This window comes from Pelobates fuscus, chromosome 9, assembly GCF_036172605.1.
Source record: "Pelobates fuscus isolate aPelFus1 chromosome 9, aPelFus1.pri, whole genome shotgun sequence".
Taxonomy (NCBI): Eukaryota; Metazoa; Chordata; class Amphibia; order Anura; family Pelobatidae; genus Pelobates; species Pelobates fuscus.
Window position 1 is genome coordinate 25822357 of NC_086325.1, and position 24563 is coordinate 25846919.

At 43.7% G+C, this 24563-nt stretch overlaps 1 protein-coding gene and 1 long non-coding RNA gene across 3 annotated transcripts in view; one reads left to right on the plus strand and one right to left on the minus strand.

Moving 5' to 3' along the window:
• LOC134573523 (carbohydrate sulfotransferase 6-like) overlaps positions 1–4105 on the minus strand; it is a 40497-nt gene extending 36392 nt beyond the window's left edge. The window contains exon 1 of one of the 2 annotated variants that reach the window (XM_063433299.1): positions 4044–4105. The gene's annotated coding sequence lies outside the window, so the exon portion shown is untranslated. The remainder of the gene's footprint in view (positions 1–4043) is intronic. The other variant, XM_063433300.1, reaches the window with a different exon arrangement.
• Positions 1–24563, plus strand: part of LOC134572575 (uncharacterized) — a 398726-nt gene that overhangs the window by 71772 nt on the left and 302391 nt on the right. The gene's annotated exons all lie outside the window — the stretch shown is intronic.

Sequence of the window (24563 nt, forward strand, 5' to 3'; positions counted from 1 at the left end):
GGACAGGACGCTTTACAGACGTGTTGTTGATGCAGGACATGCAGAGCTTTTTAAGTCCTACGCATCGCCACAGCCCTTTGGGGTCCACCCTCAGAGAATGACTCGACCGACAGGTAGCAGACTACCTCGTCTTAACTGCAGATATCGACACTCTGAGGAGCGATGAACCCCTTGACTACTGGGTGTGCAGGCTTGACCTGTGGCCTGAGCTATCCCAATTTGCGATAGAACTTCTGGCCTGCCCCGCTTCAAGTGTCCTGTCAGAAAGGACCTTCAGTGCAGCAGGAGGTATTGTCACTGAGAAGAGAAGTCGCCTAGGTCAAAAAAGTCTAGATTACCTCACCTTTATTAAGATGAATGAGGGATGGATCCCGAAGGGACTGACAGTGGGCGATACATTCGACTAAAAAAGGTCTGATGAGGGGGACTACTTAACACACCACTGCTATCTGGTGGCACATTAGATTGCACGCGCAGTGCCCCAAATTTGAAGTAGGAGGAACGACCAAGCATCTTTTTCCATCTCCCGCTTCCTGGGTGGAGGAAGAAAGACCTTCAATGACATCAGTGAGGTCAAGGAACGGGACATGGCTAGCTTGGTATCCAATCTTGTCCAAATGGGGAGTTTGCGGTTGTGCAAATGGACTGTTTGCGGTTGTTTGTGGTGCGTTAAACGGGGAGTTTGGTCTGTCACTGTGAAATGGGCGTAACCCTTACACTACCTGATCGATACAACATCATACCTGATGTTTTAAAGCACGTTATTCCAAATAATTTAGGAATGTTAGGTGATTTATGCCCTTTATGGATTAAAACCAGACTCTGCATCAACTATGTAATTTTCCATGGGAGTTTTGCCATGGGTCCCCCTCCGGCATGCCACAGTCCAGGTGTTAGTCCCCTTGAAGCAACTTTTCCATCACAATTGTGGCCAGGGTTTTAAAATTCGCCTGCCCATTGAAGTCTATGGCGGTTCGCCCGTTCGCGAACATTTGCGTTCGCCATTCACGAACCGAAAATTTTATGTTCGCGACATCACTATTGTACAGATGAAAAGATATACTTACCTGAGGATTACTTCCTCCATACCTGACATTTTTTAACAAACGATCATCTGTGACCCAAAAGGACGCAAGTGGCATCCAACAATGTCACATCCACTTTATATAGGGACAAAGTAACACCACACTTGAACATAAACTGAACACATTCAAAGTCATTGCTCGGTGGCAAAAAAAAGAACAAGGGTTTAAGCTTAATGGTAAATTGTCTAGCTCCTCCCACATATATTAATTTAAAGGGACCACTCCACACACAGAAAGCACTTCAGCAAGCTGAAGCGCTTTATGCGTATGGAGTATCATTAACTTAATTAAGCTAATGGATGTGATAGGCGTGCGTCCACAGTCATCCATTTTACCTCTTCTCTGGTTACTCTCCTTCCTCCTCACCAGCTGGAGCTGCCTCACTGCCCTCCCCCCTCCCCCAGTTCGCACTTGTGGCTTAGAATCAGGGGCTAGTAGATAGCTCCTTTAATTTGGTACCATTATGTGAGACTGTCTACTTAAGGATACCAAATTAGGGCACTGTTTAGTAGATAGCTCCTTAATTTGGTACAATTATGTGTGATTGTCCTATTTAGGATAGGGAGCTGCACTGCACACATAGGGAAATTACAGCGTATTATACATGCATGGGCAAATCCCACGTAAGGATACCAAATTAGGGAGCTATCTGCTAACCAGTGTGCCCTAATTTGGAATCTTAAAATGGAGCAATCCAACAAAAGGTTACCAAATTAATGAGCTATCTAGTAAGCAAAACTCTAATTTGGTATTGTTAAGTCGAGCAATCCCAGGGTACCAAAGTAGGGAGGTACCTACTAAACAGCCGAAAGAGCAACAATAAGAAAAGTAAATTTTCTTAAATTAGGTTTTTCAGTTGCTTAGTAGATATGTCCCTTATTTTCTATAATCATGAAAACAAATGGATCCAAACACGTGTCCCATCAATTAGATCTAATGTCTAATTAGTCATGTCAGACCCTGCCCAATCCGAATCCAAATGCATATGTCTAATAAAATTCAGACCTATATTATGCCCTAAGGCCATATCTAAACCCTAATGTCATATTGTGACATTATTACACAGAGCTATATTTTAAGCTCCAAATCTGCTGTGTTAACCACAAGCCACGCTGTATATACCCCGATACAGTATACATACAGTATACATAGGAAAAAGAGCTCAAAGATCCATGTTTAGGGCATATGGGACGAGGGGTTAACCCTTAGTGGAATTACAACTGAAGACAAAAACCAAACGATATGCCGTGAATTGACCTATATTTGAACATATAGGATGTAAATCCTTAAAATAAATAAATAAATTAAAAAGTATATCTAAAACTTAACATTTATTAAAGCTATCAATAAAAAGTGATACAAGTAGAGGAGGTGCCCTTGAAAGCACAGGATAGCATCTCAATTACTAAGATATACACAGCTCAGTTCTCTTACTCAAATCTGATTTATAGTATATTATCTGTGTGCTCCAAGCCGGTATCTGGCTACAGTGTGATATTTGATACACAACTTGGTGATGCTAATTTGTTACTTTTTTGTTATGAATTGTAGCTATTCTGTTATTCTGCAGTTTACGAGTCTAATGCAGAACATCTGTACGGTCTTTTAGGTGTCTTATGTGGATAAATCTAGCCAGATATAATTGCCCACATAGATATACCCTAACAGACCACACAATAATAATATATTAGAGTTATCTCTGTTTATAATTTGTTTGTTTTTTCTTTTCCCCTTTTTTCGTTTAACGCTTGTGTGTGTGTGTGTGTGTATATATATATATATATATATATATGTAAAAAACAGATAACATTCCTATCTTGTAATACCTTTGTTATTGGACTAACAGAATTTTTTAATGACAAGTTTTCGGGAGAACCTCCCTTTCTCAAAAATTCTGTTAGTCCAATAAAAAAGGTATTACAAGATACGAATTTTATCTTTTTTTTTACATCTACATCACTGGACTAATACGGCTACAATCTCTTCTTGAACACTATGGAAGATTATAAAATGTTTAGCTTATCTCTTATGCACTTTTTATTGATAACTTTAATAAATGTTAAGTTTTAAATATACTTTTTTTTTCTTTCTTTTTTTTTTTTTATGGATTTACATCCTATATGTTCAAATATTGGTTAATTCAGGGCACATATTTTGCTGTTTTGTCTTCTGTTGTTCCCCGACACAGTGCTGTAAAAATTAAATCCAAATACGGTGTATTAAACTGTCACCTTTGCATTTATGTAATTAAAGGTGTTATTTCTATCTCTGTGTTACATGGGGACTTGGGTCTAACAATGAAATGTTACCGTAATTAAACCCAGGGCTTTTCAGGACCCCGCTAGGGAGGGACCCCCTTAGCAACACCCCTGAACAGATAGCCACTTTTGAATAATTAGACCTAATATGTATTATGGTTGAGTAAAATAATGAACAAAAAAATTTTTTTCCAATTGTTTTACTGTATAATTATATTTATGGATAACGCTTGGGGAAAAAAAAAGGGATAAGGAAAAAGTGAGAAATAAAACAACTAAACGTTATGAAAATGAAATTATCGGATAGATGTCTGCCTCTCGTATACTGACAGGGTAAAAGATACTGATTGCTCTCTCCCATACTTCAATCACTAGCCTACTTAACTCAATAATTGCCAGGCTGGTAACAAAACATAAAAAAATCAGCTTACAGGCAACGATACAGTTAAATATGCTACCTTAGAGAATATAGCTATTTACAATGCAGAATTTACCGTCTAGGGTCCAGGGGTTACACAGAGGCCCCTGAACCACAAACCATTTGCTTGCCCCATTTACCATCCCCATGTGAAGAGAGAAAAGGAGGTACCACACTGGGACCCAGCTTAGGACCCCTTCTCTGGTTTCACACCATTACACACTATTCCGAATTTTACAAAGCTAGATCTTATATTTTCCATCCATTCTATACATGTCAAACCTGGTTTTTGAAGCTCGTTATCTGACTTCAGCTGCAGAGCACTCGCTCCCACTGCACACAGCAGACAAATTGTCCCAACTTGGATGGAGATGTAGGGTTTAGTAAGTGGGAGGGAGATCCTGAAAGGTGGGACTGTCTAAATGGACCAGGAAGAAGTAATGCAAGAATTGTTTGAAGGAATCCACACCTTTAAAAATAATAAACTTTCCACTGTCTGCAGTATGCGGGCTGTCTCTTTTGTTTGCATGGGCTGACACTAACACGACACCTGTAATTGCAGGCAGCGTTTGAGAACTCTAGAGCTTCCAGGGAGAAATCTGACTTGAAGTTATGGAGTCAAGAAGGAATATTTCCCTTTCTCCCCAAAATTGGAAATTACTCGATTGGGATTTTGTTTTTGCCTTCTTTTTGATCAACAGCATAAAAGTGCTAATAATGTGGTAGCTGATCAGTGTGTGCATTGCTAATTTACACGTAAGATTGTTTTGTCTTTGCAGTATTGTTGGAGATGAGGGTGTCAGAGTTCTTGGCTGATTGGGATGCCCCCATCACCCTTCCCCCCCCCCCCAAAAAAAATATTCCCAAAATTCTAAGTGCAGTTTAATAGAACTCTCACTGGGTGGCAATCTTCTACAGGAAAAAAAAAATTGCAAGGAAAAAGACACAAAACACAAACATGTTTTTTTAAATATATGAATACTTTTTAAAAAAATGGACTTCAATGTCTGTGTCTGAACAAATGTGAAACACTTATTGCAACGGATTCACTTCTAGTCTTTTCTGATGAGTGAGAGCAATTTGAGCATCATTCCTTGGCTGACATTCTCTGAGTAACATATTTAAAGGAACACTGTAGGATCAGGAACACAAACATGTATTTCTGAACCTATAGTGCTAAACCCACCATTTAGGTGGCTTGTCCCCCCTCAGCCCCCATAATAGCAAATAAAACTCACCTTATTTTCTGCGCCGCGCGGGTCCGCCGGCTCTGACCCTACCCCCTTGGTGACATAATCAAAATAGCCAATTTTAAGCCAGCCCGCATTGGATTGGCTAAAATCGGCAAGGGGGTGGGGCCAAACACCATTTTGGCCAATCAGCATTTCCTCATAGAGATGCATTCCTCTATGAGGAAATTTCAGCGTCCCCATGCAGGACTGAGCCAGGAAGCACGTGTCCCTAGGGGCAATGTAAACAATGCCTTTTCTCTGAAAAGACAATGTTTACATGAAAATGCCTGAAGGCAATGATTATACTCACCAGAACAACTACATTAAGCTGTAGTTGTTCTGGTGACTATAGTGTCCCTTTAAACTCTGTCTACTGAGGATACAAAATGGTGAAACATCTATTACTACCTAAGGATGCTACCATGGGGTTTTGGAAACACAAACAAAAACACCAACTACTTTCCCTATGTTTTACCAACTGTATCTTTTTGAGTTAAAAAAAAAAAAAAAAAAAGTTGTGATTACATTTAAGTTATTCCCCCCCCCCTAAAATTTAGATTTATTTAGATTTTACTTGGAATTCCTGATTGCTTTAGTGAATAACTCCATATATATTTCTTTATATCAATCTCTATATATAATAAATTGACTAGTATTTGGAATCACCTACATATCTCAAGTTGGACTTTGGAAAGTCCACAACGGGCACAGAAACTTGAGGCCACGCACGCTACAACACTGGTGTAGGAGGGGGGGGGGGGGGAAGAAAGAAACGGGGGGGGGAGAGAAAGAAACAGGGAGGGGGGAGAGAAAGAAACAGGGAGGGAGGGGGGAGAGAAAGAAACAGGGAGGGAGGGGGGGGAGAGAAAGAAACAGGGAGGGGGGGAGAGAAAGAAACAGGGACGGAGGGGGGGAGAGAAAGAAACAGGGAGGGAGGGGGGGAGAGAAAGAAACAGGGAGGGAGGGGGGGAGAGAAAGAAACAGGGAGGGAGGGGGGAGAGAAAGAAACAGGGAGGGAGGGGGGGAAAACGGGGGGGGGGGAGAGAAAGAAACAGGGAGGGGGGAGAGAAAGAAACAGGGAGGGAGGGGGGAGAGAAAGAAACAGGGAGGGAGAGGGGGAAGAAAGAAACGGGGGGGGAGGGGGGGGAGAAAGAAACAGGGATGGGGGAGAGAAAGAAACAGGGAGGGGGGAGAAAGAAACAGGGAGGGGGGAGAAAGAAACAGGGAGGGGGGAGAAAGAAACAGGGAGGGAGGGGGGGAGAAAGAAACAGGGATGGGGAGAGAAAGAAACAGGGAGGGAGGGGGGAGAGAAAGAAACTGGGAGGGAGGGGTGAGAGAAAGAAACAGGGAGGGGGGAGAGAAAGAAACAGGGAGGGGGGAGAGAAAGAAACAGGGAGGGAGGGGGGAGAGAAAGAAACAGGGAGGGAGGGGGGAGAGAAAGAAACAGGGAGGGGGGGGAGAGAAAGAAACAGGGAGGGAGGGGGGGGAGAGAAAGAAACAGGGAGGGAGGGGGGGAGAGAAAGAAACAGGGAGGGAGGGGGGGAAGAAAGAAACGGGGGGGGAGAGAAAGAAACAGGGAGGGGGGGAGAGAAAGAAACAGGGAGGGAGGGGGGAGAGAAAGAAACAGGGAGGGAGAGGGGGAAGAAAGAAACGGGGGGGGAGGGGGGGAGAAAGAAACAGGGATGGGGGAGAGAAAGAAACAGGGAGGGGGGAGAAAGAAACAGGGAGGGGGGAGAAAGAAACAGGGAGGGGGGAGAGAAAGAAACAGGGAGGGGGGAGAGAAAGAAACAGGGAGGGAGGGGGGAGAGAAAGAAACAGGGAGGGAGGGGGGAAGAAAGAAACGGGGGGGGAGAGAAAGAAACAGGGAGGGGGGGAGAGAAAGAAACAGGGAGGGAGGGGGAGAGAAAGAAACAGGGAGGGAGGGGGGAGAGAAAGAAACAGGGAGGGAGGGGGGGAGAAAGAAACAGGGATGGGGGAGAGAAAGAAACAGGGAGGGGGGAGAAAGAAACAGGGAGGGGGGAGAAAGAAACAGGGAGGGGGGAGAAAGAAACAGGGAGGGGGGAGAAAGAAACAGGGAGGGAGGGGGGGGAGAAAGAAACAGGGATGGGGAGAGAAAGAAACAGGGAGGGAGGGGGGAGAGAAAGAAACTGGGAGGGAGGGGTGAGAGAAAGAAACAGGGAGGGGGGAGAGAAAGAAACAGGGAGGGGGGAGAGAAAGAAACAGGGAGGGAGGGGGGAGAGAAAGAAACAGGGAGGGGGGAGAGAAAGAAACAGGGAGGGAGGGGGGAGAGAAAGAAACAGGGAGGGAGGAGGGGGGGGAGAAAGAAACAGGGAGGTAGGAGGGGGGAGAGAAAGAAACAGAGAGGGAGGGGGGAGAGAAAGAAACAGGTAGGGAGGGGGGGAGGAGAAAGAAACAGGGAGGGAGGGGGAGAGTAAGAAACAGGGAGGGGGGAGAGTAAGAAACAGGGAGGGAGGGAGGGGGGGGAGAAAGAAACAGGGAGGGAGAGGGGGGAGAATAGAGTGACAAGGGAGGCGGGAGAGATTGACATTCATCACACACACACACACACACACAATCACAACCAATGCACCCCTTACACACAAAGGCAATGCACCCCTTGCACACAGAAAAACACACAATGCATTACACACACACACACACACACACACGCAATGCAACCCTTACACACAATGCATCCCTTACACACACAGAAACACACAATCCATTACTTACACAAACTCAAAGCACCCCTTACAGACTCACACACTTCATCCCTTACATACACAGAAACACATCTTGCAGCCCTTACAAATACAAACACAAATTCACACAATGCATTCCTTACATACAAATCAGGACATCCCCTACACAGTCCACCCCCTGTGAACAAACTCATTGGTGGACCCTGGGACCTAGACCTTGAGCTGTGTAAAGGGCCCCCCAAAAATGGAGCTGCTTCCCGTTCTCCCAGAACATTGATTTTTGTGACCACAGTTACAAACAGCCTCCATAGATCCTGTTCTACACCAGACCAGTGGAGCCAGACTGCAGCTAGAGCCCATCATCATCCTCATCTGGTTGTAAGTAGGCAATCTAGTATATTATTTGTGGCACTAATCTCTAATTTACCTCACATTAAAGAAACAGTATAGTCCCCAGAACCACTGCAGCTTAATGTAGTGGTTCTGGTGTCTATAGCCTGTCCCTGCAGGCCTTTTAATGTTAACACGGCGGCACTGCAGCACTAGTGTTAGTTAACATTGCAGGTCATATGGGTGGGGCATTGTGATATCACGGGGGGGGGGGGGGCGGCAAACTTTACTTTTGCCTAGGGCGGCAAAAATCCTTGCACTGGCCCTGTTTGTAAGAGATGCTTTTTAAAAAACTTTAGCAAGGGTAATGATCCAAAGGGACCAGTGTCCAGAAACTAGACATAAACTTACAGTTTCAACCTTATGGACCTCGTCAGCATGATTCTTATTGTGGCTTCAAATGTGAAATCTCTCTGAGAGTATATAGTCAGGTGCCAACACGTTTGTGGTGAGACCACACTAAGTTAAACTCTCCACAGTGCAAGTAGAAACATTATTGTTGAGCATTGCCTGCATTTCTCAAGTTGTCACCCTTGGGCAAAGAAACCCAAGAAATCACGTTTTCACAACTATCCCAGAGTTCCCAGCTTGATATGCAAATGAGCACAGACATATATTGTGTTTCAGACCATGCAGTGTTCAGTAAAGCGTATTTAGGTCTGCAGCAGTTGCTCCAAGGTGCACAAATGACACATTTCTTTGAAAAATAACTTCTTTATTTAGAACACTTATGAAAACCTTGAATATAATCACAAACAAATCACAGTACAAAATAAAACAGCAAGGTGTGCTGTACTACCTTTTGCACCATTAAACAAACTATATGAACTTTGTTAATACAATGTATCTTACCATGGAATCAATATTAGCAATAAAGTGTGCTGATAATTAAACCATTGTATCAGCTCGGACATAGTGTGACAAAGGATTTCTTAAAGGGACATAGGTTTATTTCAATGAAACAATACACAAAGCTGCCCTAAATTGATCAATTCTTAGATAAAAAAATAATAATAATAATTAAAACTATTTTGTTCAAAGCGAATTTATTCTTCAATAAGATAATATGCTAATGAAAACTAAAAAAAACAAATGTAAAATGATTTTACACAAAACATGTGACATTAGGTAGAGCACGGTTTCCTAAACTGTGGGTCAACCGGCTGATTTTTGGTGGGTCGTGCTGACCCACGCCGTGGACTTGGGAAACCGTCCATGACGAGGGCCTGACACCAAGAGTGGGCCCCTCAATAACAGGGATAAAGCCCTGCAGCTACGCCTCCGTCAGGAGCATAGCTGCAAACCATGCAGTAACTGTCAGTGAACTAGGCCAATCACAGAGCGTTACCATGACTTACCCCGGTAATGCTCTGAGACTTCACGTGCCAGGGCTTTCAAGACTATGTCTGCATGGTCTGTAGCCGGCGGATGTGGAGCTGCAGACAGGACTGCAAGCACCACCGGACCACCAGGGAAGAAGGAAGGAGAAGAGACCACTGGACCACAAGGGACCTCTAAAAAAAGTATTTTAATGGCTTTTACCCTCACCTCCCACATACTGTCACCCTCACGTTCTCCCCACTGTCACCCTCACCTCAGCCCCACTCTGTCACCTTCACCTCCCACACACTGTCACCCTCACAACCCCCCCACACGGTCACCCTCACCACCCACCACACTGTCACCCTCACCTCCCCCACACTGTCACCATCACCTCCCCCCACTGTCGACATCACCTCCCTCCCCCACTGTCACCCTCACCTCCCTCCCACACCTTCACCTCCCCCACACTGTCACCCTAACTTCCCTCCCACACTGTCACCCTCACCTTCCAACCATTGTAACCCTCACCTCTCCCCCACTGTAACCTGCACTCCCCCCCACTGTCACCCTCATCTCCCCCTCACACTGTCACCCTCACCTCCCCACCACTGTCACCATCACCTCCCCCCCACACTGTCACCTTCATCTGTATCTGTGTGTCCTTTTGTGTCAGTGTGTGAGTCTGTGTATTTTTTATGTCCATGTGTGTCTGTGCATGTATTGTGTGTCAGTGAGTATCTGAGTGTCTGTGTATCTGTGTCAGTGTGTGCAACATGTGTCATTGTGTGTGTCTGCATGTGTATTGCTGTGTCAGTCTGAGTACTTGTGTGTCTGTTTATTTGCATGTGTGTGTCTCTGTGTGTGTGTGTGTGTGTGTATGTATGTGTTTCAGTGTGTGTAAACACTACACACAAATGCACTAAACCTACATGCACACATACATAAACTACACACAAATGCACACCTACATTCAAACACCTGTATTTACACACATACTTCATACAAAAACATGCTTACATTCAAACGCTCAAACACTGCTCACAGATACAACCTTGCAACGGTGGGCAAATTGTAGATCCCCAGCTGGCACAGCATTGTTGGAGTTCTCCGACAGATGAGGATCTACCACTGGGATACTTAACGTGAGAAAGAGAGGGACACAGCACGTCTAAGTCTGTGAGTAACTAGTTGTATGCCCATGACATGCCAAAATTATTCCTCTAAAACTACCATGATATGTCTAAATAATGCCTCTAAAAATTGCTTGATATGCCAAAATAAAACCTCTAAATCTTCCATGATATGCCATGTTTATGCATCTGAAACTGGTTGCCATAAAGTGCAAAGTTTAGGCATCTAAAACTGATTGCCTTGATGTGCCATTTTTAATGCGTCTAAAACCGATTGCCATGGTGTGACAATTTTATCCATCTAAAGTGGATTGCCATGTTGTGACAATTGTGTGCATCTAAAGCTGACATGGTGTGCCAATTTTATGCATCTAAAACTGGTTGCCATTGTGTGCCAATTGTATGCCTCTAAGGCTGATTGCCCTGGTGTGCCAATTGTATACCTCTGAAGCTGATTGGCCTGGTGTGCCAATTGGATACCTCTAAAACTGATAGCCATCGTGTGCCAATTTTATATATCTAAAGCTGCCATGGTGTGCCAATGTTATGCCTCTAAAACTGATTGCCATTGTGTGGCAATCTGATGCATCCAGAACTGCTTGCCACGGTGTGCCAATTTTATGCTTCTAAAGCTGCCAGGATGTGTAAATTTTATGCATCTAAAAATGATTACCATGATGTGCCAATTTTATGCCGCTAAAGCTGATTTCCATGGTGTGCCAATTTCTATGCATCTAAAACGGATTGCCATGGCGTCAATTTATGCCTCTAAAGCCGATTGTCATGGTATGCCAATTTTTTGCCTCTAAAGCGGGCGTGGAGTGCCAAGTTTATTCACTTTGAAAATATGCATTCAAAGCGAGTGGGTTTTGAAAAGTTATCGTTTTCAAAAGTGGATCTCGGCCCGTAAAAGTTTGGGAAGCCCTGCGGTAAGATTATTAAAGTCTATTGGGGTCCTGTTTTTTTCGATAGTTGATATATTTAATGTCCAAAAAATTGAGTCATCAAAAATGTGATTAAATAAAAATGTCACGTCCTCTGTAGTTGAATATTATTACATCCTATTACATCCAAAAACGTGTGTCTTAATAAGTGTTGTGGTTTTTGATTGTATGGATAAGATGTTTAAGTAAATATGTTCTTCTGTCCAGTATTTAACACCTGTTTGCCTGCACCACATTTTGTTTATTGAAGTGAGTGCCGTTTAACAGATGTCACATTTATTGCTAACGTTTATGTAATGATGGTTGACATACACCTTCCCTTTTATCGAACTCGTAAAGGTCGACCTATGACAGATGTTAGATCAAGGCATGGCCAACACTCACAATTGTATTTACCTTTTCTAATTTAACCGCATATGTTCTGATTTTTCTTTAGACGTGTAAAGGGAAGGAGAGACAAGTGTCCCTAAACTGGTAGCCTGCCTGAACGCTGTTCCCGTTTTTAAAACACACATTTTGCTGTCACTTGACTAAATTGGCAGATATTTATTATGGTTCTCGTGATAGCATGAACTATAATTGCAATTTGAATTTCAGCTCATGTTTACTGCAGCATTGGTTGCTCTCTCTCTGTCTCTTCACATGTATCTCCGAAACAAGCATGTATTACAAGAAAAAAAAAAAAAACATCTGGCAAAAAGTAATTTTTTTTCATAATTTTCCACTCTAACAGTAGACATTAGGCGCATCCTGTTGCTACTGTTTGTCTTTTGGTTATTCATTGAAATTAATTATTAAAGTTGTGCATGTAAGCAATCAAAAATCCTTATTTGCCCAAACGGTGCAAATGATTAAAAACAGGGAAAGTCTTTGTCAACCATCCAACCAATTCTGGAACTGATTCTATCAACGGCTACTAGGAATTTTATCCGGACCAATGGTTTAATTTTTTTTTCTGCGCACACCCTCCTACAATTAAAACGGCTCTCAACCCCCTTACCAAGCTACTGTTGTAGTGTTGACAGATTTCCACTGAACCCTACGGTTCCAATTTATACTCAACATCAACACTAGAATTCCACTTGGCTTGGGGCAATGGTGTAAAAAGAGTCAGAGGAGACATGGAAAAAACATATCCTCATCTTAGTTTCATCATATTCCTGCTAGCTGCATGGGATCTTAGTGGTGAAGGGACATTGTTCGCACCATAACCACTTACAGTGGTTAAATAGTGTTACTGCAACAAAGTTCAATGATGACATTGATAACAGGTCCACTTTAAAACCATATTATCTTTCTTATTCACAGTTTTAATGCCACCTGTCAATACATTCTAGATTGTTTCTTTGTTTGCTTAGCAATAGCCATGTTGGATCACTTATTTTAGTATTTTAGATCTCTCTTAGTTCTTTTTATTTCATTAGATGCTAGGAAGTTGCTAACAAGTATTATGTGCCCCGTACTATAGGCTATTTGTTTTCAGCCTGGAAATTAGATTGAAATGGGGATGAAATTTAACTTTTCTAGATAAAACATGTAATAACGTTTTCTTCAGAGCTGCCAGACTTTCATTATCCAAATTTTTCATATCTTTGAATTCATACCAGAAAGTGTTCTAAAGTATTACCATTGTGTATCAGGATTGACTGAGTGTGTGGAGTATACTGAGTATGTGAATGGATGGACTGAGTGTTTGAATGGATTGGCTGCGTGTATGAATGGATTGGCTAAGTGTGTGGATAATACTGAGTGTGTGAATGGATTGACTGAGTGTGTGAATGGATTGTCTGAGTGTGTTGATTATACTAAGTGTGTGAATGGATTGACTGAGTGTGTGGATAATACTGAGTGTGTGAATGGATTGGCTGAGTGTGTTGATTATACTGAGTGTTTGAATGGATTGGCTCAATGTGTGAATGGATTTACTGAGTGAATGGATGGATTAGCTGAGTGTGTGGAATATACTGAGTTTGTGAATGGATTGACTGAGTGTGTGGATAATAGTGAGTGTGTGAATGGATTGACTGAGTGTGTGAATGGATTGACTGATGTGTTGATTATACTGAGTGTGTGAATGGATTGACTGAGTGTATGGAGTATACTGAGTGTGTGAATGTATTGGCTGAGTGTGTGGATAATACTGAGTGTGTTAATGGATTGGCTGAGTGTGTGGATAATACTGAGTGTGTGAATGGATTGGTTGAGCGTGTTGATTATACTGAGTGTTTGAATGGATTGACTGAGTGTGTGGATAATAGTGAGTGTGTGAATGGATTGGCTGAGTGTGTTGATTATACTGAGTGTGTGAATGGATTTGCTGAGTGTGTGGAGTATACGGAGTGTGTGTGGAGTATACGGGGTGTGTGTGGATGGATTGGCTAAGTGTGGGGATTATACTGAGTGTTTGAATGGATTGACTGAGTGTGTGGATAATACTGAGTGTGTGAATAGATTGACTGAGTGTGTGAATGGATTGACTGAGTGTGTGTATGGATTGACTGAGTGTTTGAATGAATTGACTGATTGTGTGGATAATACTGAGTGTGTGAATGGATTGACTGAATGTGTGGATAATACTGAGTGTGTGAATGGATTGGCTGAGTGTTTGGAGTATACGGAGTGTGTGTGGAGTATACGGAGTGTGTATGGATGGATTGGCTAAGTGTGTTGATTATACTGAGTGTGTGAATGGATTGGGTGAGTGTGTGAATAGATTGGCTGAGTGTGTTGATTATACTGAGTGTGTGAATGGATTGGCTAAGTGTGTTGATTATACTGAGTGTGTGAATGGATTGGCTGAGTGTGTTGATTATACTGAGTGTGTGAATGGATTGGCTAAGTGTGTTGATTATACTGAGTGTGTGAATGGATTGGCTGAGTGTGTGGAGTATACTGAGTGTGTGAATGGATTGGCTGAGTGACCGCCTGCTCCAACAAGAAAAAAGCCGTTAACGAGTATTTGTATGACCGGGGTTCTAGGACAGCCTCTGCAGAGCTGGGAATTTTTTTGCCACGTTACTGGACGCTCATGCGCATTGCCTGTAGGCTCATGCGTCCTTTTGAGGAGGTGACAGACCTAATCAGTCGCACCGAAGGCACCATCAGCGACATCATACCATTTGTTTTCTTCCTGGAGCGTGCCCTGCGAAGAGTGCTGGATCAGGCCGTAAATGAGCGTGAAGAGGAAGAGTTGTGGTCACCATCACCACCAGAAACAGCCTTATCAGCATCGCTTGCTGGACCTGCGGCAACGCTGGAAGAGGATTGTGAGGAAGAGGAGTCAGAGGAGGAATGTGGCTTTGAGGAGGAGGAGGAAGACCAACCACAATAGGCATGCTCGTTGTCACCTATCTGGTACCCGTGGTGTTGTACGTGGCTGGGGGGAAGAACATACCTTCAGTTAGATCACTGAGGACGAGGAACGGGACATGAGTAGCTCGGCATCCAACCTTGTGCAAATGGGGTCTTTCATGCAGTCATGCCTGTTGAGGGACCCTCGTATAAAAAGGCTGAAGGAGAATGACCTGTACTGGGTGTCCACACTACTAGACCCTCGGTATAAGCAGAAAGTGCCTGAAATGTTACCAAATTACGGCAAGTCGGAAAGGATGCAGCAGTTCCAAAATCAATTAAAAAGTATGCTTTACACAGCATATAAGGGTGATGTCCCACGACCATGCCGGCAAGGACACGATGCTTTACAGACGTGTTGTTGATGGAGGACATGCGGAGCTTTTTAAGTCCTACGCATCGCCACAGCCCTTCGGGGTCCACCCTCATAGAACGACTCGACCGACAGGTAGCAGACTACCTCGCCTTAACTGCAGATATCAACATTCTGAGGAGTGATGAACCCCTTGACTACTGGGTGTGAAGGCTTGACCTGTGGCCTGAGCTATCCCAATTTGCGATAGAACTTTTGGCCTGCCCCGCTTCAAGTGTCCTGTCAGAAAGGACCTTCAGTGCAGCAGGAGGTATTGTCACTGAGAAGAGAAGTCGCCTAGGTCAAAAAAGTCTAGATTACCTCACCTTTATTAAGATGAATGAGGGATGGATCCCAAAGGGACTGACAGTGGGCGATACATTCGACTAAAAAAGGCCTGATGAGGGGGACTACTTAACACACCACTCCTATCTGGTGGCACATTAGATTACACGCGCAGTGCCACAAATTTGAAGTAGGAGGACCAACTAAGCATCTTTTTCCATCTACCGGTTCCTAAAATCGATGCCATATACACGTCCCCTGATAGGGGACGTAACAGGGATTAAACTGATAAGAATAGTACTACTTAACACACCACTCCTATCTGGTGGCACATTAGAATGCACGCGCAGTGCCCCAAATTTGAAGTAGGAGGACCGACCAAGCATCTTTTTCCATCTCCCGGTTCCTAAAATCGATACCATATACACGTCCCCTGATAGGGGACATAACAGGGATTAAACTGATAGGAATAGTACTACTTAACACACCTTTTAATAACGCAGAGAGAGGCAACGCAGAGAGAGGAGTCTGAAGAAGAGGATTCAGAGGAGGAAGGTGGCTTTGAGGAGGTGGAAGACCAAACACAGCAGGCGTCCCAGGGGGCTTGTTGTCACCTTTCGGGGACCCTTGGTGTTGTACGTGGCTGGGTGGAGGAAGAGACCTTCAATGACATCAGTGAGGACAAGGAACAGGACATGGCTAGTTTGGTATCCAACCTTGTGCAAATGGGGAGTTTGCGGTTGTGCAAATGGACTGTTTGCGGTTGTTTGTGGTGCGTTAAACGGGGAGTTTGGTCTGTCACTGTGAAGCGGGCGTAACCCTTACACTACCTGAGCGATACAACATCATACCTGATGTTTTAAAGCACGTTATTCCAAACAATTTAGGAATGTTAGGTGATTTATGCCCGTTATGGATTAAAACCAGACTCTGCATCAACTATGTAATTTTCCATTGGAGTTTTGCCATGGATCCCCCTCTGGCATGCCACAGTCCAGGTGTTAGTCCCCTTGAAACAACTTTTCCATCACTATTGTGGCCAGAAAGAGTCCCTGTGGGTTTTAAAATTCGCCTGCCTATTGAAGTCTATGGCGGTTCGCCCGGTTCACCCGTTCGCGAACATTTGCTGAAGTTCTCGTTTGCCGTTCGCGAATCGAAAATTTTATGTTCGCGACATCACTACTGGCCAATAACAGCCATGCCATTAGTAGGCATGGCTATGATGGCTTCTAAGGGCAAACGAGTCAAACGCTTGTTGATTGGCTGCCCTGCAGTGATATGTCCGTGTTCGGGTCCGGGGTCCAAAAAACTTAATGTTCGGTACGAACCCGAACTTTACAGTCCGGGTTTGCTCAACTCTAAACAAGACAAGAGTAATTCAAGGCATTTGCTAGCACAGTGAGACCAGCGGTGTGTGGTTTTATACATGAGCTATTGCCCCATAGTTTATGAACACTGAATAAATGCCTTATAAATTGCACATCATCAAAGTTTAAAGACAAATCTCTGTTTTCCTGTGCAGAGGAAACTTGGAAACTACACTCAGCAAATCACAACTCTTTGGCTTCTGATATTGCGTGTTTTTGGTCTTGACTTTGCTTTCTTTTTGTGTTTCTTTTTACTTTTTTTAAACAGTAAATTGTTACTAAAGATTTGAACATTATGTAACAATCTGAATACGGTCTCTTCCAATGACATACTCATCACAAGATCTGTCACTATTCTTTTCAAATGGCAGGTAAACATTCTGTATCCTGTCTTTTGGAATGAATATTTTAATGTTATGCATTAAAAGAAAATAGAAATGCTGGTGCCAATTTCATTATGGATCATAATTAAATGTTTCAGTGCAAAAAAAAAATTATAACATGACAGGAGGCTTCGTATTTGCTTAAGTCTCTCTTTACTAGAACTCCACAGCAGCATAGAAAAACAACCAATCAGAAAAAAAGTTAGGTACTATAAAACTCCCCTCCTCGTGCATCATTTCCTCTTTCTTTGCTGCTCCACAGACAGTACAGGTCAGAGTACCACTGCCTCCTGCTTATAGTGGGTAGCTTTGGGATTTATTATGATTTATCAGGATTTATATTTGATATCTTTATGTATTTACTTAATTATTTTTTTTGGTATCATATTTTCTCTTCTATATATTTTTATGTTATAGATATTTTTTTGTGTTTAGTTATTTTCTGATATATTTATTTCCTTCCTACTGCTTATGTGGGTTATTGTATTGTATTTAGATAGATTGATTGTGATTGGAATTCCTGCCTTTTGATTTTTTGCTTCCCCTATCTTCTTGGGGAGACCTTTTCTTTTCTGTGGTGGTTTGGGGAGTTTCTTGGGGATTCCTGCATGCTGTCCGCCCCCCCCGCTACCCCACTCTCTTTGTCCCGCCATTACTATCCGCGGGCTGCATGCTGTATCGGGGGTTTCAGGAGACTAGCCAAGGGCTGTCTCCTGATTTCCCCGAATCCCTTTGTTCTTTTCCGGCTACAGTGGTACCCACGGTCGGACGCGAGTACTCAGTGGCCGCCCGCCGTGCTCAGCTTCTTCTCAGAGCCGCAGGCAGCTGACCGGGCAGAGGAGAGTGTGCACGCGCCCCCCCCCCCCCCCCCCCCGCTGCGCCCATGGTTTTGGAGCTCGGCTGTTGTCACCCTGCTGGGATTCACTGGTGGATTGCTTCAATGTTGCCAGGTTTCCTTCAGTGTATATCTCAGGCTCACTGTGTGTCTTATGTTTTTTTACCTGTCAGATTTCTGGGCTTCTATGACAGGAGTTTTATTGGCATAACATACCTCAGATTGCTGTGATTGTTGCTGGCAAGTATATATCACAGATTCTGTGGGTTTTTGCTAACGGTGTATTTCACGGATCGCTGTGTGTTTTTACTGCCTGTGTATAGCTCAGATTTAGTTTTACTGACTGTGTATGGTTCAGATTTAGTTTTGCTGACTGTGTATAGCTCAGATTTAGTTTTTCTGACTGTGTACAGCTCAGATTTAGTTTTCTGACTGTGTATAGCTCAGATTTAGTTTTGCTGACTGTGTATGGTTCAGATTTAGTTTTCTGACTGTATAGTTCAGATTTAGTTTTTACCGACAGTGTATATCACAGATTACTGTGAGTTTTACTGACAGTGTATATCACAGATGGTTGTGAGTTTTTACTGACAGTGTATATCACAGATGGTTGTGAGTTTGCTGACAGTGTATATCACAGATTACTGTGTGTTTTCCTGGCAGTGTATATCACAGTTTGCTGTGAGTTTGCTGATGTATATCACAGATTGATGTGTGTTTTACTGACAGTGTATATCACAGATTGCTGTGTGTTTTACTGACAGTGTATATCACAGTTTGCTGGGAGTTTTACTGACAGTGTATATCACGCTGACAGTGTAGATCACGGATTACTGTGAGTTACAGGCATTATGAACTGGGATTCATGTGCTTCACGGTATATATTTTTTCGGATCCAGTTATGGGGTCTCAGAGGAGTCTGCCCTGGTATGTATTCGCTGTCCATGGCATATATATATATAAAGCTAACAGACCTGGATCTGGCTCAAACTGGTATGGGAGACCAGTCTGCACTGATACTATACAATTTTTTCAAAATTGATGATGGTATCTATATTAATGATGGAAACATCAAACAGATCTGTGTGAGCATGTGCATTCCAATTCACAGTTTAAGGAGAGTATTGCTCAATTTATCTTACTTTCGTGGACATCGTAATCACTGAAACAACTTCCGCTTATACCCCAAACAGCGGAGATACCGCTATTTGCCTGCTGGGCATTCAGGAACTGCCAGTCCTGGTTCAAGTTATTCACACGGCATTACGCTGTCTAAAAGGGTTGATGTCTGGGGGTCCTATGTCAGGGTGCTCTGAGGATCTACAATTTTTTGGGGAACTCTACCCAAGCTCGGAGGTCCCCATTACTCATTCAAGACCCATGGTAAAGCGCTGCGGAATTGGATGGCGCTATATAAATAACAGATACTCATATGATATAATATACAACCCAGGATTGGCCTGCTATGTCTGTGCCCCATTGATTGGCCTGCTATGTCTGTGTCCATAAGAACGGCCTGCTATGTCTGTGCCCATAAGAATGGCCTGCTATGTCTGTGCCCATATGAATGGCCTGCTATGTCTGTGCCCATAAGAACGGCCTGCTATGTCTGTGCCCATTTAAATGGCCTGCTATGTCTGTGCCCATTTTAACGGCCTGCTATGTCTGTGCCTATTAAGTTGGCTTGCTATGTCTGTGTCCATTTAGACGGCCTGCTATGTCTGTGCCCCATTGTTTGGCCTACTATGTCGGTGCCTATCTGAATGGCCTGCTATGTCCGTGCCTATTTGCTTGGCCAACTATTCTGTGTCCATTCGTTTGGCCTGCTGGGCCTGTGCCCTTCTGATGGGCCTGCTCTATTGGTGCCGAACCCCATTTAGGCCGCAGGCCTGGGGGAATATCACTGAGGTAATGCCAGTGCCCACCAGTGACAGGGAAATAGGCGCAGGTGTCCAGATAAGCACCATTGCCATACTATCCAAGAGGACACCAGTGTACGGCCATCTGAATATGGTGGGTAGGGTGAAGGCCCTAAACCTCATGCCTGAAGTGCAGGGTTTCTTATGAAGACCCCGGTCATACATTTCCAAGGAGAACTTCGCACAGGCAAGGATCGATGCTCAGACACCTACAGGGGAACGCGGTGTTTTCCTTGTCTTTAACAACTAACTCCGTATCTGCCTCCCGGTATCCATATAGGTATCGGTAGTTATTTCCTGCGTTAGGTTAGCTACTGGCCCTGTTCGGTGGGGCTTACTTGTCTTACCTTTCCGGCCTGCTATTTGCCTTCAAGCTGAGATAGAATTGCATTTTTACTCTTATCTACGTTATTGTTTTTTTTTTTTTTTTTTCGTGACTTCCTTTCCTTTCGCTCGGGTCGTCGAGAGGCCTGACTTGACCTCATCCGACCTCCCGGGCGCTCGTGGATTGCGGAGAACGTCTCCAGCTTTCCTCTGACTACCAACGGTCAGCCTGGACCCCGCGCGCGCACGGGATCCGGACGGTCAGTTGATAGTTTTTTCCATCGTTATTCCTAAGATTGTCCTCAGCCTTATGCTGATCTAGTGTTCGGTGTACCCTGCAGTTGGTCACCCTGAGTCTCTAGGGACCCTAGTTTGGATCTCAGGAGGGTGCGGCCCTTCATCACTTCGATCCGAGAATATTTTATCTTCAGGAACAGAGAGCGAACCCCTCTCAGATACGGAACCGGACGCTGATTTGTTATTAGAGGGCGCAGCCCTCCCTCAACCTCAGCCAGGGACTGAGCTGGATACGGGAGACATGTTTGGAGGACACATCCTCATAGAGAGGACCGATCACGGAGGTAGACTCCACTGCCGGACGCTATCACGATATTCGATCACATTAGTAGAGGGCACGGCTCTCTTATACACTCGACGCTCTACAGTGCCGACCACTTGTTCGTCACACAGGCTTGTACCTGTGAAAGACATATATGGCTACATGGAGGGGCGTGCCTCCTGCATTCAATTAAATCTGACATCCGTGCTACTGATTTCGTTATAGAGGACTGCCTGGTCATGCAAGATATGCATATTTAGACTGGATCCCTCTATTCTATCTCCTGTAATGGATCTACTGGATCCGGACCGCTCTAACACACGCGAGACATTCTCACGGAGGTGTAACTGGGGGAAGCTCCCACCTATTTACACACACTCCTGGAGATGGTATGGCTAACGGATGGACCTCAGATATTACGTGAGTGCAGGTTTTGGTATTTCTGCCCCATATAAAACAGAGGATTGCTTTCTGTTTTTGGATATCCAGACCATTGCGAACAACTGCGCAGACAGTTTCTTCCATATCTAGGTGACAGGAGATACGGAGACCTTCATGGAACAAACGGGCACTGCCTTGCTCGAGTAACGGGATTAAGGAAGGCCTATTACCCGGTCCGAAGGTAAACCGTTCGCATGGATCACATGGTGAGACCGGTAACCCCGGTCGTACTGAGTTCCCTGGTCATTACGATCTTAGGATAAGATGGCAGGACTGCCCCATCTCCTCGGAACGCGTACCTGGTGAACAGGGTTCGGATATGGGGGTCCTCCGTCTATACTCTTTTTGTCCCTCACGGGAGCTGTTTTGTTCTGGATTCGCGCTACCTATTTTTCAACTACCGTCATGGAGACCTACAAGACCTGGTAGGGGTACCGGGTGTGCCCCGATTCCTACGCAGACATCTTTCACTCTTTGACGAGGGCATATTTGGATGGAAATCTACACCCCGGTTGACACTTCCCATCCATTTGAATATTCCTGGGATTCGCTACTCCCAGAATAGTCGACCACCGTTCCTCCACACAAGTTCAGTTCGGAACCCTGAATGGAGGTCCTTTTGGAGTCTTTCCTCTACCGTGTCCGAGGATTACAGAGTTCACTTGGAATATTGGAATCACTTAGGATACGGCTAGTTTGACAACACTCTTGCCTGCATTATACATTTACTCTCGGAGGAGACATTTCACCGGGTAGGCCAGGAGGGAACGAAAGATCCTACTCGGTTCAATTGCGATTTGGTAGTGGACTTAGACGTATTCCTTGAGATTGAAGATCTGCCTGCAAGGCCACATTGCTGGGTGACCCTGGCACGATCGGTGGAGCAACCTTATACATCAAGAGTTGAGACATGGTGGCAGTGTATTATCACGGCCCTAGGTCCGCAAATGACCTTCGACATTTTATATCTGCAGGGAAATGGCTAATAGGTCAGTCTGCCAGCACTTGGCCCAGCTGGTAGGCAACAGGTCGCGACCCCACGCACATTGGATCTATCAGCGGAGGATGTTTTTTCTGTTTTTGGGGTACTTCATCAACTGGCATCTCCATCGGTCGGTGTATTATCATCTATCGCAGTTGGAAAGTCCATTTAGGATTGCTCGGGTAGCTCCAAGAATAGGTACCAGCAAAACAAACAGCGTTGGATTTGTTGAATGAGCGTTGAAACAGCAAATACGAAGCCTCCTGTCATGTTATAAAATTGTAGATTATGCTAGCTTTAGTGTACCTATAATCTTAATTTTATTAATGACAGGAGGCGAGTATTTCCGACCCATTCTTATCCCTCCCTTGTTTAATTTTATAGTTTAGATTGATCAGGTACGTATGCAACTCTGCTTGTTGTCCCTGCTACCTGTCGCTTGTTTCTTATATCTATTTTTCATAGTAGGGTTGGGATATCTACAGGTTAGGATAAATTTGGTTGCTACATTGGGTACCTGCATGTTTACTCAGAATACATTTCATTGGATAATCAACCTGTTCGATTCTGTTTTTTCTCTCGTTTCAGTTTACAGTCCATCAACGCTATCTAGTTTGACAGCTCTTCTCGGAGGGTGGACATTGTTGTATTCATCGTATCTAGGACTTCGTTTTTTCCCCATTATATTTTCTGCCTCTTGTTCTGTTTGTCGCAGCTTGAAAGAGGAAATAATGCATGATGAGGGGAGTTTTATAGTACCTAACTTTTTTCTGATTGGTTGTTTTTCTGTGCTGCTGTGGAGTTCTAGTAAAGAGAGACTTAAGCAAATACTCGCCTCCTGTCATTAATAAAATTAAGATTATAGGTACACTAAAGCTAGCATAATCTACAATTATAATAAACAATGGAAATATTACCCTCCGGACTAGATGACTCCTGTGTAATTAAAGTAATTACGCTGTTAATATAGTATGAAGTCAGTCAGTGTATTATTTACATGTTTCACATTTTGGAACAGGTCTGACAAAATAGAACAATCTTCTATCCTTTAAAATGAAAAAATTACATATTTTGTGTCATTTTGTCTTCTAAACTTTAGCGTTAATATACTAAATTTGCTAAAGGCTGTTCAGTTCTCCTCCTTATTGTATTGGAAACCTGTCACTAAAGAGCTAGAAGCGAATTCTATTTTTTTTTTTTTTTGTGGGGGGGACGACCTGGATTACACATACCTCCTTCATACATTGAGAACTTTTCAGAGTTGCTGGTGAATATCAAACAAGTGAGACAAAAGTTTGCTAAAGTGAGGATTCAAAGTAAATTTCAAATTTAAGGCTAACATAGCTGAACTGGAAGCATAGCTAACTTTTTGGACATTTTCACCTGAAATTTAAAATTCACTTTGAATTCACTTTAAATTCTTACTTTAGTAAATACCTCTGAGAGTGTGTGCTTATATTTGAGAATTAGCTTACTTGTGGTATACTAATTGTATAACTAGATACCCAGCATACGTATCTCCACTATTCCTTCCTCGTAGCTGAAAGAAGCACTGTTCTGGGATTCAACTGAGTTTATTTTGGCCACACACGGTTTTTATGCACTGACCCCTAGCATGGGGTCTCAACATCAAAATCACAAGGGTTTTCCTCCCAAGAGTCTCTGTTTATGAGAGATAATTGAGTGGAAAAAAACTATAACTCAATTATCTCTCAGATGCAGGAAACATATACAATTTTAAAATTTTACATAAAAATACATTTTAAAAACCTAGGAACCCCACGAAAGTCATATCACTCATAGCTTGGGTCTGAGTGCCCACTTTGTCAAAATAGCACTTAGATCCCTTTGGTGGTTTGGAAACACCATTCAAATGAAGTTTAGACTGGCCGGCCAAGAGGTGATGCTCTGAAACAGTTCCATGGAGACCAAGGCAACGACCTGTCATCTTTCGGTGATCTCATAGAAACACAGATGAATGCTTCCCCTGCCTGTTAGGGAGCGAATGCTCCCGCTCTTCAGTAGTTCATGCCTCCTGAATGCCGTTCTCCCACAGTTCGTGAAATTGGATGGGCAGCAGTACTAGTTTCCCGGGTGTTCGCGGGGTCGCTTATCAGAAAAAAAACCAGACCGTCGACAACCACGTACCGCTGCCTGCGTTCAGGCAGACAAAACTTTTGGAGCACATGTGTTCGGTTATACGAACGGCGACCACACAAAGGAAACACTTGAACTAATGAGCAATTTGTGGTTAACAGCAAGTGGTGGTCGATGATTGTAAGG